Source organism: Penaeus monodon, unplaced genomic scaffold, assembly GCF_015228065.2.
Source record: "Penaeus monodon isolate SGIC_2016 unplaced genomic scaffold, NSTDA_Pmon_1 PmonScaffold_955, whole genome shotgun sequence".
Lineage (NCBI taxonomy): Eukaryota > Metazoa > Arthropoda > Malacostraca > Decapoda > Penaeidae > Penaeus > Penaeus monodon.
The window spans coordinates 1-11,612 of record NW_023664936.1 but is presented as its reverse complement, the minus strand read 5'-3'; positions in this window follow the sequence as shown (position 1 = coordinate 11,612).

The following is an 11,612-nucleotide window of genomic DNA, read 5'->3' as shown; positions in this document are numbered from 1 at the left end:
TGGGGGCACCCGGCCTCGACTTCCCTGATTTCACCTTCCATTACTCCCCTTTGCTGCCCCCTCCTCCCCCGTAAAAGGTGACCAAAGTACCTAAACTTCCCCCTTTTCATCCATTACAATACTTTTTGGTTTCAAAATCCAAAAAACCCACATACCCAAAAATTCCTTGCCCCAATTCATTCGTTTCTGTTTTTCCCAGGTTCCCTTTAAAAAATCTTCTGTATTTTCTTCTTTAAAAATCCCCGAAAACCTTTCTCGTCTTCCCAAAACTGCCCCAATTTTCGCAGGCGTACAAAAGAGTACCCCTTATGACGATTCTTTAACGTATCTTTTTTTTTTCTTCCCATTTCTAGCCCTCCAGATTTTGTCCAGGATGCCAGTGAGTTTGGGACCCTTTTCCCAATTTTTTTTTCGAATTTTTTTTTCTGACTCCCTTATCCTTTGAGGTTGAGAAAAATAGGTAAAACTTTGACCGTTCAAGCTTGTTTCCCCAAAAAAAACCAAAATAAAAAATCTGCATTTGGCCAGGGGTTGGTTCCCCGGGTTTTTCCAAAAAAACCATACTTTATTTTCTTGTCAAATTCCATTCCGTATTTTTTGCGTTTTCTCTGCCCTTTTGGTGATCCCCTAAAATCCCCACTTCCCACTCTCTTCTTTAAGTCAATGTCATCCACCAAAAGGGAGGTAAACTACCCCTTTCTCCCCGCGCGGGTTTAACCCCCCCAGAATATTCATCCCGCAGGGGCTAATTTTTTCCCTAAAAAAGAGGTTAAAAGGTCGGAGATACAAACCCCCTTATTTTTACCCAACTTTGGGGTTGAAAACCATTCGCTATATGAGTCGTCAAAAAAACTTTAGATTTTTCACATTCTTTACAGTTTTTGTAAATGTTGTTATTCCTTAAAAAAATTTTTAATTTCCTCATGATGTCCAAAGTGCCTCAGGTCGGGACTCTATAAAATGTTTTACAAAAGCGAAAAAAAAATTATGGAAGATAAATTTTCCTGTACTTCACTTTTTCATTTAAAATTTTAATGGTTTTTTTTGTCCCAGTGCTTCGCCCTCTTCAAAAAACCCTGCTTGACTTCACAAAGACTTTTTAAACTTGGGTTTATTTTTTTAAAATTTTTTTAAAAGTAAAAAAAAAACCTTTCGAAGTATGACTTATCAAGCTTTTTGGTTTGGGAAATTAAATTTTTTCCCTGCTTTTTGCTTTTTTTTGGAATTGGGGAAAAGAATTTTTCACCCCAATTGACTCGGCCATTTTTTGGGTTTTTCAGAAATCCCCACTGCAAATCTGTGTAAAACCCTTTGCGTAGTATCCCCCACCGGTTTGTACCAATTCACAAAAAATTTGTCTGCCCCAGGTGATTTTTTTCTTTTCAGCTTTTTTGATTCCCACCCCCTTTTCAGACGGGTAGGAATCCTCTTCCAATGAAAAATCTTCCTGTTGAAGGGGTTTTTCGTAAAAGAAATTTGTCATTTTTGGTATGTGTAAGTTAAAACCCCTCGCGGGAATTTTTCCCATTTCTTGTGATCTTTCCCTTTTTTCAAAAAACAGTTGTCCATTTTTTGCCCTTAAACCCACGCTTGTTTGTTTCCCTTTTTTTGTTCCCCCCAAAACCTTTTGGTCCCACAAAATTTCCCTTTTTCACTTTTTTAAAATCCCTTTTTATTGTTTTTTTCTATGCGGGGTTTTTCTTCTATGTTTTTTAGGGCCCCTGTCCTTTCCAAAACCATTTGTTTTTTGCTTCATTCAGTCTTTCCTTTTCGTCTATTTCCCCTTTCGTATTCTCCCAAGCTCAAAGCACCAAAAATTTTCCCCTTTTTTTTTTTTACGTCTACCCTTCGCACTTCTCCAAGATTTTGATGTTGTGGCCTTTTGTTTTTCCTGTTTTCCCCTATTTTTCCTCTGCCACGTTTTAATTGTTTTGGGAAATCCATCACAGATTGTCTGGGGAAAATCTTGATAAAGCAGTAAAGTGGTGAAAATCTTCCTCCCAAAATTTCCCCCCCTGATATTGTTTCTATTGTGGGACCCTTTTAATTTTTTTCTAAAATCAAAGCGATTTTTTCCCCCTGTCTTTTTGTTGTTTTTTTTGGATATTTTCAGCTTTTCTTTAGGGGGAATCATAAATGGGTCTTTGGTCACGCCCCCGAGGGCCAGGTTTTTTTGGGGAAGGTTTTTGTTTTTGTTTTATTTTTGATGAAAACCTTTTTGAAAAAAGAATGAAATATTTAAATTGTGGGGTTTTCCCGCGGGGGAATGCCAGTAGTTTTCAGTTTTTTTAAATGATTGAATGGGGGTTTTGGGCAAAAAAAACCCTTTTTTTAAAAGTTGATGATTTTGGGCAAATTCCCAAGCAGTTTCAGCCCTTCTTTTGGTTCCCCGGGTCCAAACTTCCCCACCAACCCTTTTTCCTTTTTTAAATATGCAACTCCCCAAATTTTCGCTTTCCCCAGTCCCCTTTTAACCCCAAATATTTTTTTTTCCTTGGAATTTTTATTGATCTTAAAGATTCTCTAAAGCCCCTCAATTCCCTCATCACAGCAGTTTTGGGGGGGGAGCATATATTGCACTACAGTCAATTAAAAGGGCCTTTCCTCCCAATTCTTTTTCATCGCAAATCTTGTTTACTGGGGGTTTCTAAACTGAGTTCTTGTTTGCCTTGTTGCCAAAAGCCAACCCTTTTTTTTTTTTTTCTTTTTTTTTTCCAAAAACCCACAACTTATGCCCTCCTCAGAAAAAGCTTCACCAGCCCCTTCCCCATCTCATCTTGAAAATGCCCAAATAGGGCCCCGTTTGGGTTGTCCATCTCATGCACTAGAAATTCCGTTTTAAACCACATTTGCCCTTAATGACCCACATTCCAAGCCCCAAAAATGTCTCAATTTTGTGACATTTCTTTCTGAGTTTCGTCTCCAGTAGCTATTTTTCACAAACCCTCCCTGGGGGGTTTCCCGGGGTTATGGGCCCCGCCCGGGACCCGGTATAAATTTTGTTTCGGTTGTCATTCCATGGTTTTTACAAAAGGCACAAATCCCATTGGGGGGGCCCTATTCCTCTCCAAAAAAGCCCCCCAGTACCACTTTGATAGTGGTGATTGGGGGCCCGGGCCTTTGTTTTTGAAGATCCCCCGCCGAAAAGTTCCCCACCCAAAACCGGTGACTGTAAAATTTTTTCATAACGCTCGGGGGAGGCATCCAACCCCTCCCGCAAAACTTTCCCCGACCCGGGGCTCGGGGGGGTTTTTAAGGGGGCCTTTTACCTTCCCCAAAAGGGAAAGCCCCTTGCACTACGGAAGAGGAGGGGGGTGCCATTTTTCCTCTACGGGTGCCCCTAAGAAAATCCCGTCCCCGTACATTAAATTTATGCATATTTATCCTATATATTTATGAATTTTTAACCCCCATATATATTATATATTTTATATATATAAATTATTTTAATATATATTTATATATATATTATATATATATTTGTGTGGGGGGGTGTTGTGTTTTAATTATTATATAAAATATATATATATTTATAAAATATATATATATATTATATATAAAATATTTTATTGTGTTTGTGTGTGTGTGTGTTGGGGTGTGTGTGGGTAAAAAATTTTTTAGGGATATATTTTGTATGTAGGTGTTTTGGTGTTTGCATGTGCTGCGCGCACACACACGAAACCCCCAAAACACACACACACACATGTAAATGAACTTACTATATCTATCCTTTTATCTTTTCCATCCATCCATTTATTTTCTATAATCCATATATATAAAATAAAACAACACACACAATAATATGTAAAAAAAAAATAAATTTAAAAAACTTTTGGTATCCCAAAATTTATATATATATATATTTAAAATAATATATAAATATATATATAATAATAGCATACTACAAACATAAAACCCAACATATGTATATATATGCATACATCCCAAACATCTACTGTATATGTATATATATAAATAAAATGCAAACATAAATACAATATATGTTTATAACAGCATACATGCAAAACAAAATACAATACATAAAAACTAAAATTTTAAAATATATATATATATATAATTTATAATTTTATATAACCGCACACACACACACACACACCACACACACAAAACCACACACACACAAACACCCACACACACACACACACACACATATATATATTATTTTATATATATATAATATTAACCACAAAAACACACCCACACACCCCACCACACACACACAAAACCCACACCACACACACACATATATAATATATATATATTTATATAAATATTTTATATGCAAAACGCAGATTGTATATACATACATAAAATACATAATTAAAATTAATGAAAACCACTTGTATTTAGATATAATAAAATCGACTTTTTCTATGCAACGTACGGCTATATCTAATATTTTGTGAAACCACATTTATAACTTTTTCCCTGAAAAATATTTTTTCCCAGAAATCTTGATTATATGTATTTCGTTGGCTTTAAGTTTAGAGAATGTTTGCTTTAAACCCCAAAAACCTCTAAGGAAAACTGAACTTCTTTGAACCGAGTTTTCGCGGGGCGTCGACCCCCCGAATCCCGGGCCCGCGAAGTCTGTAAAGGAGCACGCCCCCAGTAGGTACTGGCCAGTCGAGTGCTTCGGTTACTCTTCGCGGGGAAGCGGGGAAATTTCCCATACAAAAAGCTATTTGTTTTGTGTAAAACCCCTTTTTCCCTAAAAGATCCCCATAAAGGTTACCCCTTGGGGGAAGCTATTTTAAAAATTTGGGGTATTGTATTTTACAAGCACTCCCATGTTTCTCTCGACCCGGGGTTTCCCCTTTCAGTTCCCAAAGGGTGGGTCAAAAAAGGCATGGGGGGCCGGAAACTCCCGTAACTGTAAAACTTTTTCCCCAGCTGAAAAAATTTGTCCCCAGCATGGGTTGCATTTCCCTGCAAGGGGAGGAAAAAATCCAAGAGGGGAAATTCGCTACATCGCCAGGGGAAAAGGAAACTTTTCTATCAGTTTTAAAAATTTTTTATTTTTTTGGTTAAAGTTTTCCCAGAGTGACGCATGAGATAGAGAAAAATGGGCACTGCCATGTTTTAGAGCATAAAAAAAAAGAAAAAGGGAAACAAAAAAGGTAAATCACAGGGCCTTCTGTTTAAAAAGGGAAAAAGCCAAAAAAAGGGCCCCGTAGCACACCGATCCGAGTCCCCATCCATGTTTACCTTTGGGGGACCAAAACCCCAAAAGTGACATGTAACTTTTAATGCGATAAAAGCAATAGTCCCTGTTTGGGAAGCAAAAATAAAAAGATTATTTTTTAAATACAAGTGCCCAATTTTTTCCCAAATTTTATAATTGGTATAGGGAAAATTTGACACCGTCCAAAAAGGAAAAAAATATTTCAAATGATAGAGCAAATTAAAAGGAAATGGTTTTTGAGAGGAAAGCCCCTCTCAAAAGACTAAGTTTTCCCAAAAAAGGGATTTTTTTTCTTTCCCCCCCAACGGGTTTTTGGGGGAGGGGTGGGAACGGGGGGGGTTTAAGGGGGGGGGGGGTTTAAAGATAGCACTGGGTGTCAAAAGGGGAAGCTGCAAAAAAACGGGGAAAAAAGTGATTTTGAAACGTTAAAAAAGTCGATTTTTCCAAAAAACCCGGGGAAAACCCTTGTCCACGATAGAGAAAAATGGAAAAGGGCCCTCTTTTAACATAAAAAAAAGAGTAGGAAAAAACAAAATAGGTAAAAACTGCAGCGGGCCCTTTATTAGCCGGGAAAAACAAAAAAAGGGCCCCGCAGAAAACCCCTCTTTAGGTTTTAAATCCCCCCCTTGTTTACCTTTCGAGGGCCAAAAAAATTTTGACGCGGGAACTATTTAAACGTTTTAAACAAATAGTCCCCTTTTATTGCTACACGGTTGTGAGAATGATTATTTTGTAATTTCCAGGGGGGGTTTTTCCAATTTTATATATTTTAAAGGTTTTTTACTTTTATTACAAAATCTTTTAGTGTTTTTTAAATTTTTACAAATTTTTACAATACAAAGTGCCCCCTGCGCGTTTCCCCCCGGGAGATTTGAAAAGGGGGTGCAACGTCCCCTTTCGTCAGAAACGCCCGGGGAGTAATGTTTTATTTTTGGTGCTGCGCGATTCCGGGGCATTTTTTAAAGCCATCCCTGTGGATATATAGGAGAAATGACATTGTTTTTAAAAGCCTGATATTTTAACCCCTTTAAATGCCCCAAAGGGGAAAAAAATGATTTTAAACCAACCCAAATTTTGAAACCCCCCTTTGCAGAAGCGGAAAAAACGTTTCCCGTGCCCCTTATATAAAGGTATGTGGTTTTTCCCCCCGGGGCCCCGGGGGGAAAAGCCCCCGGTAGGTGTATAATTAACCCCGGGGGCCAGTGGGCAGGGGCCCCCTGGCTGGAATATATTTTAAAACCCCGGGGGGGGTTTCCCGTGGGCAGAGGCCCCTGGTAGGCGTATATATTTCCACGGGTGGGAAAATATAGATTCGTTGTGTAAAAAAACACAGGGTTAAGGTTGTGGTTTTTGGGTTTGGACGCAAAAATACGTTACCCCGGGGGCTGGATTATGTAAAATTCCCCTAGAAATTTTTCCCCAAAAAACGATTTTTTTCCCCTTTGAGTTTTTTGGAAAATGGGGCATAGGTCCGTAGACTTTTAAAAGGGGCGGGCCGGGCCGGGGAATTTCCTTTTTTTGGGGGTGGGGTTTTCCCGGGGGGGGTTTTTTGGGCTTTTTTTCTTTTTCGGGGGGGAACGTTTGTTTGGGTTTTTCGAAAAATTTTTTTTTTTACGGGTTTCGGGAAATTTTTTTAAAAAATTTTTTTCGCAGTTTTTCCATTGACCCTCCAGTGCTATCCATTATCCCCCCCCCCTTCAAACCCCCGGGTTTCCCCCCCTCCCCCAAGTCGTTGGGTAGAGGGGAAAATATAAAAAATCTTTTTTGGAACTTTGTCTCTAAAAGGGTGCGGCGCTCTCGGTAACAATTACAATCTTTGTCAAAAAGGGTTTCAGGTGCGTAGGGTGCGATCCCCAAATTTGTATAGAGTTATATCTGATTTTTTTGAAAGAAAATTAAAGCATAGGGAAATTTTGAGAGCCCCGGTTTTTTGCCAAGAGCGGTAAAAATTTCCCACATTTCAATTTACCCGGGAAATCCCAGAAAAAAGACAATGTGGTATTTTGGCCGATGGAAAAAAAAAAAGCCAAAAACCAAAAAGGCCAAAAATTTAGTTTTTTCGACCCGCGATTACACAGGCACGGTTTTTTGCAGGGGGCCCCACTTTTGGGAAACCCTTTTTTTATAGTTTTGTTTTTTGAAAAAATTGGGGTGCAAAAAATATTGGGGTCAGCTAAAAATTTTGAAAAGTATTAGTATTCAAGCCAACTAGCGTAGATTGGGGGATTTTTGTTCTGAAGTAAACGAAAAATTTGGTTTTAAAACCAAAAAATTTAATAGGAGGTACCATGTTTAAAAAAAGTTTTAGAAACGGGGGGAAAAAAGTGCTTTTTGCCCGAAAAAACAAAAGAGGCGACAAATTGAGCCAGGGGTGGGTCTTTTGGGGGGGGGAAACCCTGTGATAAAAAAATTTATTTTGCCCCTTTTGGGGTTTGGGACCCGACCGCAGTGCCGGGCACGCTATTTTACCCCCCAATTTTGAAATAATAAAAACCCCAAAAAAGTGTGATTAAGTGATGGATGGGCTGCCTACCGTAACTTTTCAAAAATCATGGTGACAAACATTGAGTATTAATCTTCTGAAAAAATTTGTAGGAAACCCCCAAACCCACAAATGCACACACAAAAAATTGAAAGATTGGGGGAGAGATTTTAAGGAGTGGCTAAAACGGCCCGGTATCCGGGGGAAATAAAACACCCACAAAACCTGGCCTGCTATTTTTTCATTAAGGAGCAGGGAAAAAAAGCTCATTTATGCGTTTTTTTTTTTTTTTTTTTTTTTTTTTTTTTTTTTTTTTTTTCAAGCGGCCCGAAAATTTTCCCGCCCCCAAAGGGGGGCGGGGAGCAGTGCTCTTCCGAGAAACGGAAAGGGAAAATTTGGTAAGAAATTTCACAAAATTTCCCAATTTGTTTTTCACGGAAAATTAAAAAGTTTTAAAAAGTACTTTTTCTTTTTAGAATACAAATACCATGTTTTTCTCTTTTAAAGACAAAAAAATGTGAAAAGGTGATAATAAAAAGTTACGGGCAGAAAAAACTAAAACAAGGGAAAAATTTCAAAAAACCAATTACTGACAGCTTTCGATTATATGCTTTACAAAAAAAGCGGCAAAATTTTAGCCAATAAAAATTTTGACAATGACGTTTTTGAGTTTTCTGACCCAAACAAAATTCGATTTTTCGGAAAAACCCTGCCCTCGACCGTGAAAAAAAGTTTAGTGTGTGTCCGTTCGCTTTTAAATAAGTTTCGTGTGAAGAAAAAATTTTATTGAAAGCCGGGGTTTTACAAATCGGAAATTATCTGGGCCCCAAAAACCTCTTTTGGGGAAGTTTTTTGGGAAAACCCAATTTTTTTTTCGGAGGAGAATTTTTTTTTTGGGTTTTGGGGGAAATTAATTTTTTTTCGGGGCCCCCGGGGAAAATTTTTTTATTTGGGAAATTTTGTTTGGAAAAATTTTTTCCCTTATTTTTTTTCTTTCGGGGTTTTTTTTTTTTTTCCGGTTTTGGGGGTTTTTTCAAAGGCGTTTTTTTGTGGGGGGGGCCCGTTTTTGGGGCCGGGAAATTTCTAACCTTTTGTAGTTTTCCCTTTGGGCGGAAAAAAATTTTCCCCCGGAAGGGACCCCCACGTTAAAAGGTTTTGGGTCAAATTTTTTTTAAAAAACCAAAATTTTTTTTTTTGAGGAAAATATTAAAATAAAAAAGGGTTTTGCAATTAAAATTTTCAATATCCAAAACGGTTAAATTTTAAAAAAAAAACCGGTTTCCCAGCAAAGAATTGCAGTTTTGTTTCCGGGGAGAGGGCCAAGGAAAACGGGAAATTTTAGTTCCTGGGAACGGAAAAAATTTTAAGTCCCGGCAGGGGGGGGCAGAAGGTCCGGGAAATTTTTGGGTCAAAAGGGGTAAAAAATTTAAAAAGAAAATAAAACGGGGAAATTTGGAAAAAACACAATTTAAAAAAAAATGGGCAAAACCTCTTCCCCAGCCCAAAAAAAAAAAATTTTTCGGGAACCAAAATCGTTTTTTCCTAAAAATCTTAGGATTTAATAATCCCGATCCCGGGGGGTAAGTAACAAATTTGGGGGTTTAAAAACCCCCTACCTTTAAAAGGGAAAAAAACCAGGAAAATTTAAAACCCAAAAACCCGTTAAAATGGGCAATTGAAACCTAGCCCCCGGGCCCCAATTTCAAAAAAAATTTACAACCCAAAAAACCCCGCGGTTTCTTTTCCTTCCGGTCCCCTTTTTAACGTTCTTTGGGTTCCCCCAAAAAAACCCTTTTTTTTAAAATTTCGGTGGATGGGGGTTCAAATACACTTATTTTTAAAAGCCGTGTTAATTGGTCCAGGGGGGACCCCCGGGGCCCCCTTTTTAAAATACCCTTTAACCCAAAAACCAGCCCTTCCGAAATTAAAAAATTGCTTAGGGTTTTCTCCCCCTTTTTCTTTGGGGTGGTGGGGCCCAAACTTCCCCCCTGGAAAAGCGAATGGGTTAAATTTTCCGAATACAAAAACTTTTAAAAAAAACCCGGGGGGGTGAGGACCTGAAAAAACGAACCGGGGTTTTACATACCCCCGAAAATTTGGGGAAAACCCCCCCTGCGAAATTTTTGACAAAAGATTCTTTCCCACGAAAAGGGCTAAAAAAAAAGGAAAAATACTTGGAAATGAGTTCCGTTTTCAAAAAATTTGTTTTAGGGTTTTGCAAAAAAAAACTTTGGAAAGGGATTGGAAAAGGAAGGGGGGAATCTTAAATTTGGGGGTTTTGGGTTTTCCCATTCTCCCCTTTTTTTCGGGTTTTTAAAACCTTTTTTCCAAAAGATGAAAAGGGTCTTTGTTTTTGCAAGGTAACCAACTCCATTTCACTATTTTTCTGTACTCTTGGTTAACAAGCACGATAATTTTTTAATCTCACTAAAGGGTTTTTAAGGTTACTAAAAATTTCCCTTCACCCGTTTGGGTTTTTTGAAAAAAAAACATCCGCGGGGACTGAGTGCCGCAACATTTCGTGCACTAACTGCAAAGCGCTTTTTTTTTTATTTTTTTTACTTTTTTTTTGGTCAAAAAGCGCCTTTTTTTTTTCCCTTTATTTACTTTTATTATTGGTTTAAAGCTATCAAAAATTTAAAAAACCCTTGGGTATTCGAAGGAAAAATTTTAAAGGAAAAACCCAAGTATAAATTTTTTTCGGTCACGGGGAAAATTTTGAAAAAGCATTTTCATAATAAAAAGTTGCTTTTGTCCAATCATTCATATATCTAGTGCATATGTATTGCGCATCAATCAGGCAAAAAATTAATCCCAGATTTAAGCGCAGAATAGAATACCGTCATTTTATAGATGAAACATGGCTCCCGTCCCCGTAGAGTTTAAGCTAACCCGATTTAAAATACAGTGTGAAGCAGACTCTTACATATTTTATCAAAAGTTCCGCCAGTCATCGAGTCAAATGCGACGGAAATCATCATTATAACAGCGTTAAACCATGAAGGGAGATTCCATTCCAAAAAAAAATGGTTTCGAAAGTCGGAGGCTGGTTGAAACTTGAAATTTACCCAATATCCTTGTGCGCCTGCGCGTTTTGCTACCGGGAGATTTGACAGGCCGTGCAACGCCATTACGTCGAGAAATGTGAGAAATGTCTCATTTTAAGTGCTGCGTCGGTTCCGGGTCATTTTGAAAGCCATATTGTGGATATACAGGGCAAATAGACATCAGACTATTACACCCTGATATTTGAAGCCATCAAGTGCCCGAAATGGCGGAAAAAAGTGATTAGAAACCAAGCAACTGTGATCATAGACAGAAGCGAAGGAACGTTCAGTGTTTCGCGATATAAAGGTATGTGGTTTACCCTGGGGTTCCAGGGGGCATAGCCCCCCCGGCTAGGTGTATACAATACCACGGAGGTCCCTGGCTAGGCATATATATTACTATGGGGGTCCAGGCATATATATTATCACAGGGGATCTATATATTGCCTCGTTGGTTTATTGATTAGGACGCATTGTATTATTACCACAGGGGGATGTGGATTATGTAGCTCGCTGGCTAGGCGTATATATTACCACAGGGAATATATAGATTGTAGTGTATAAATACCACAGGGTTAAGGTTAGGTTCGTTTATTGATTAGGCTGCATTGTACGATTACCACAGGGGATGTGGATTATGTGAAACACCGTAGATGTTTGCCGAACGACGGGTTTTTCAAAAATTGGCATGTCAGTCTATAGTTTAGTTTATTCCTTTATTTACCACCCTGGCTAACTGCACAGGCGTGGGCAAGCTGTGGTACATTTGATGCATGGATATAACATATAATAGTATTACATTTCAATTTTAGGCTATAACATTATTATGATAAGTACTATATCAATTACTGAAAGGACAATACAGTCGTTTATCTAC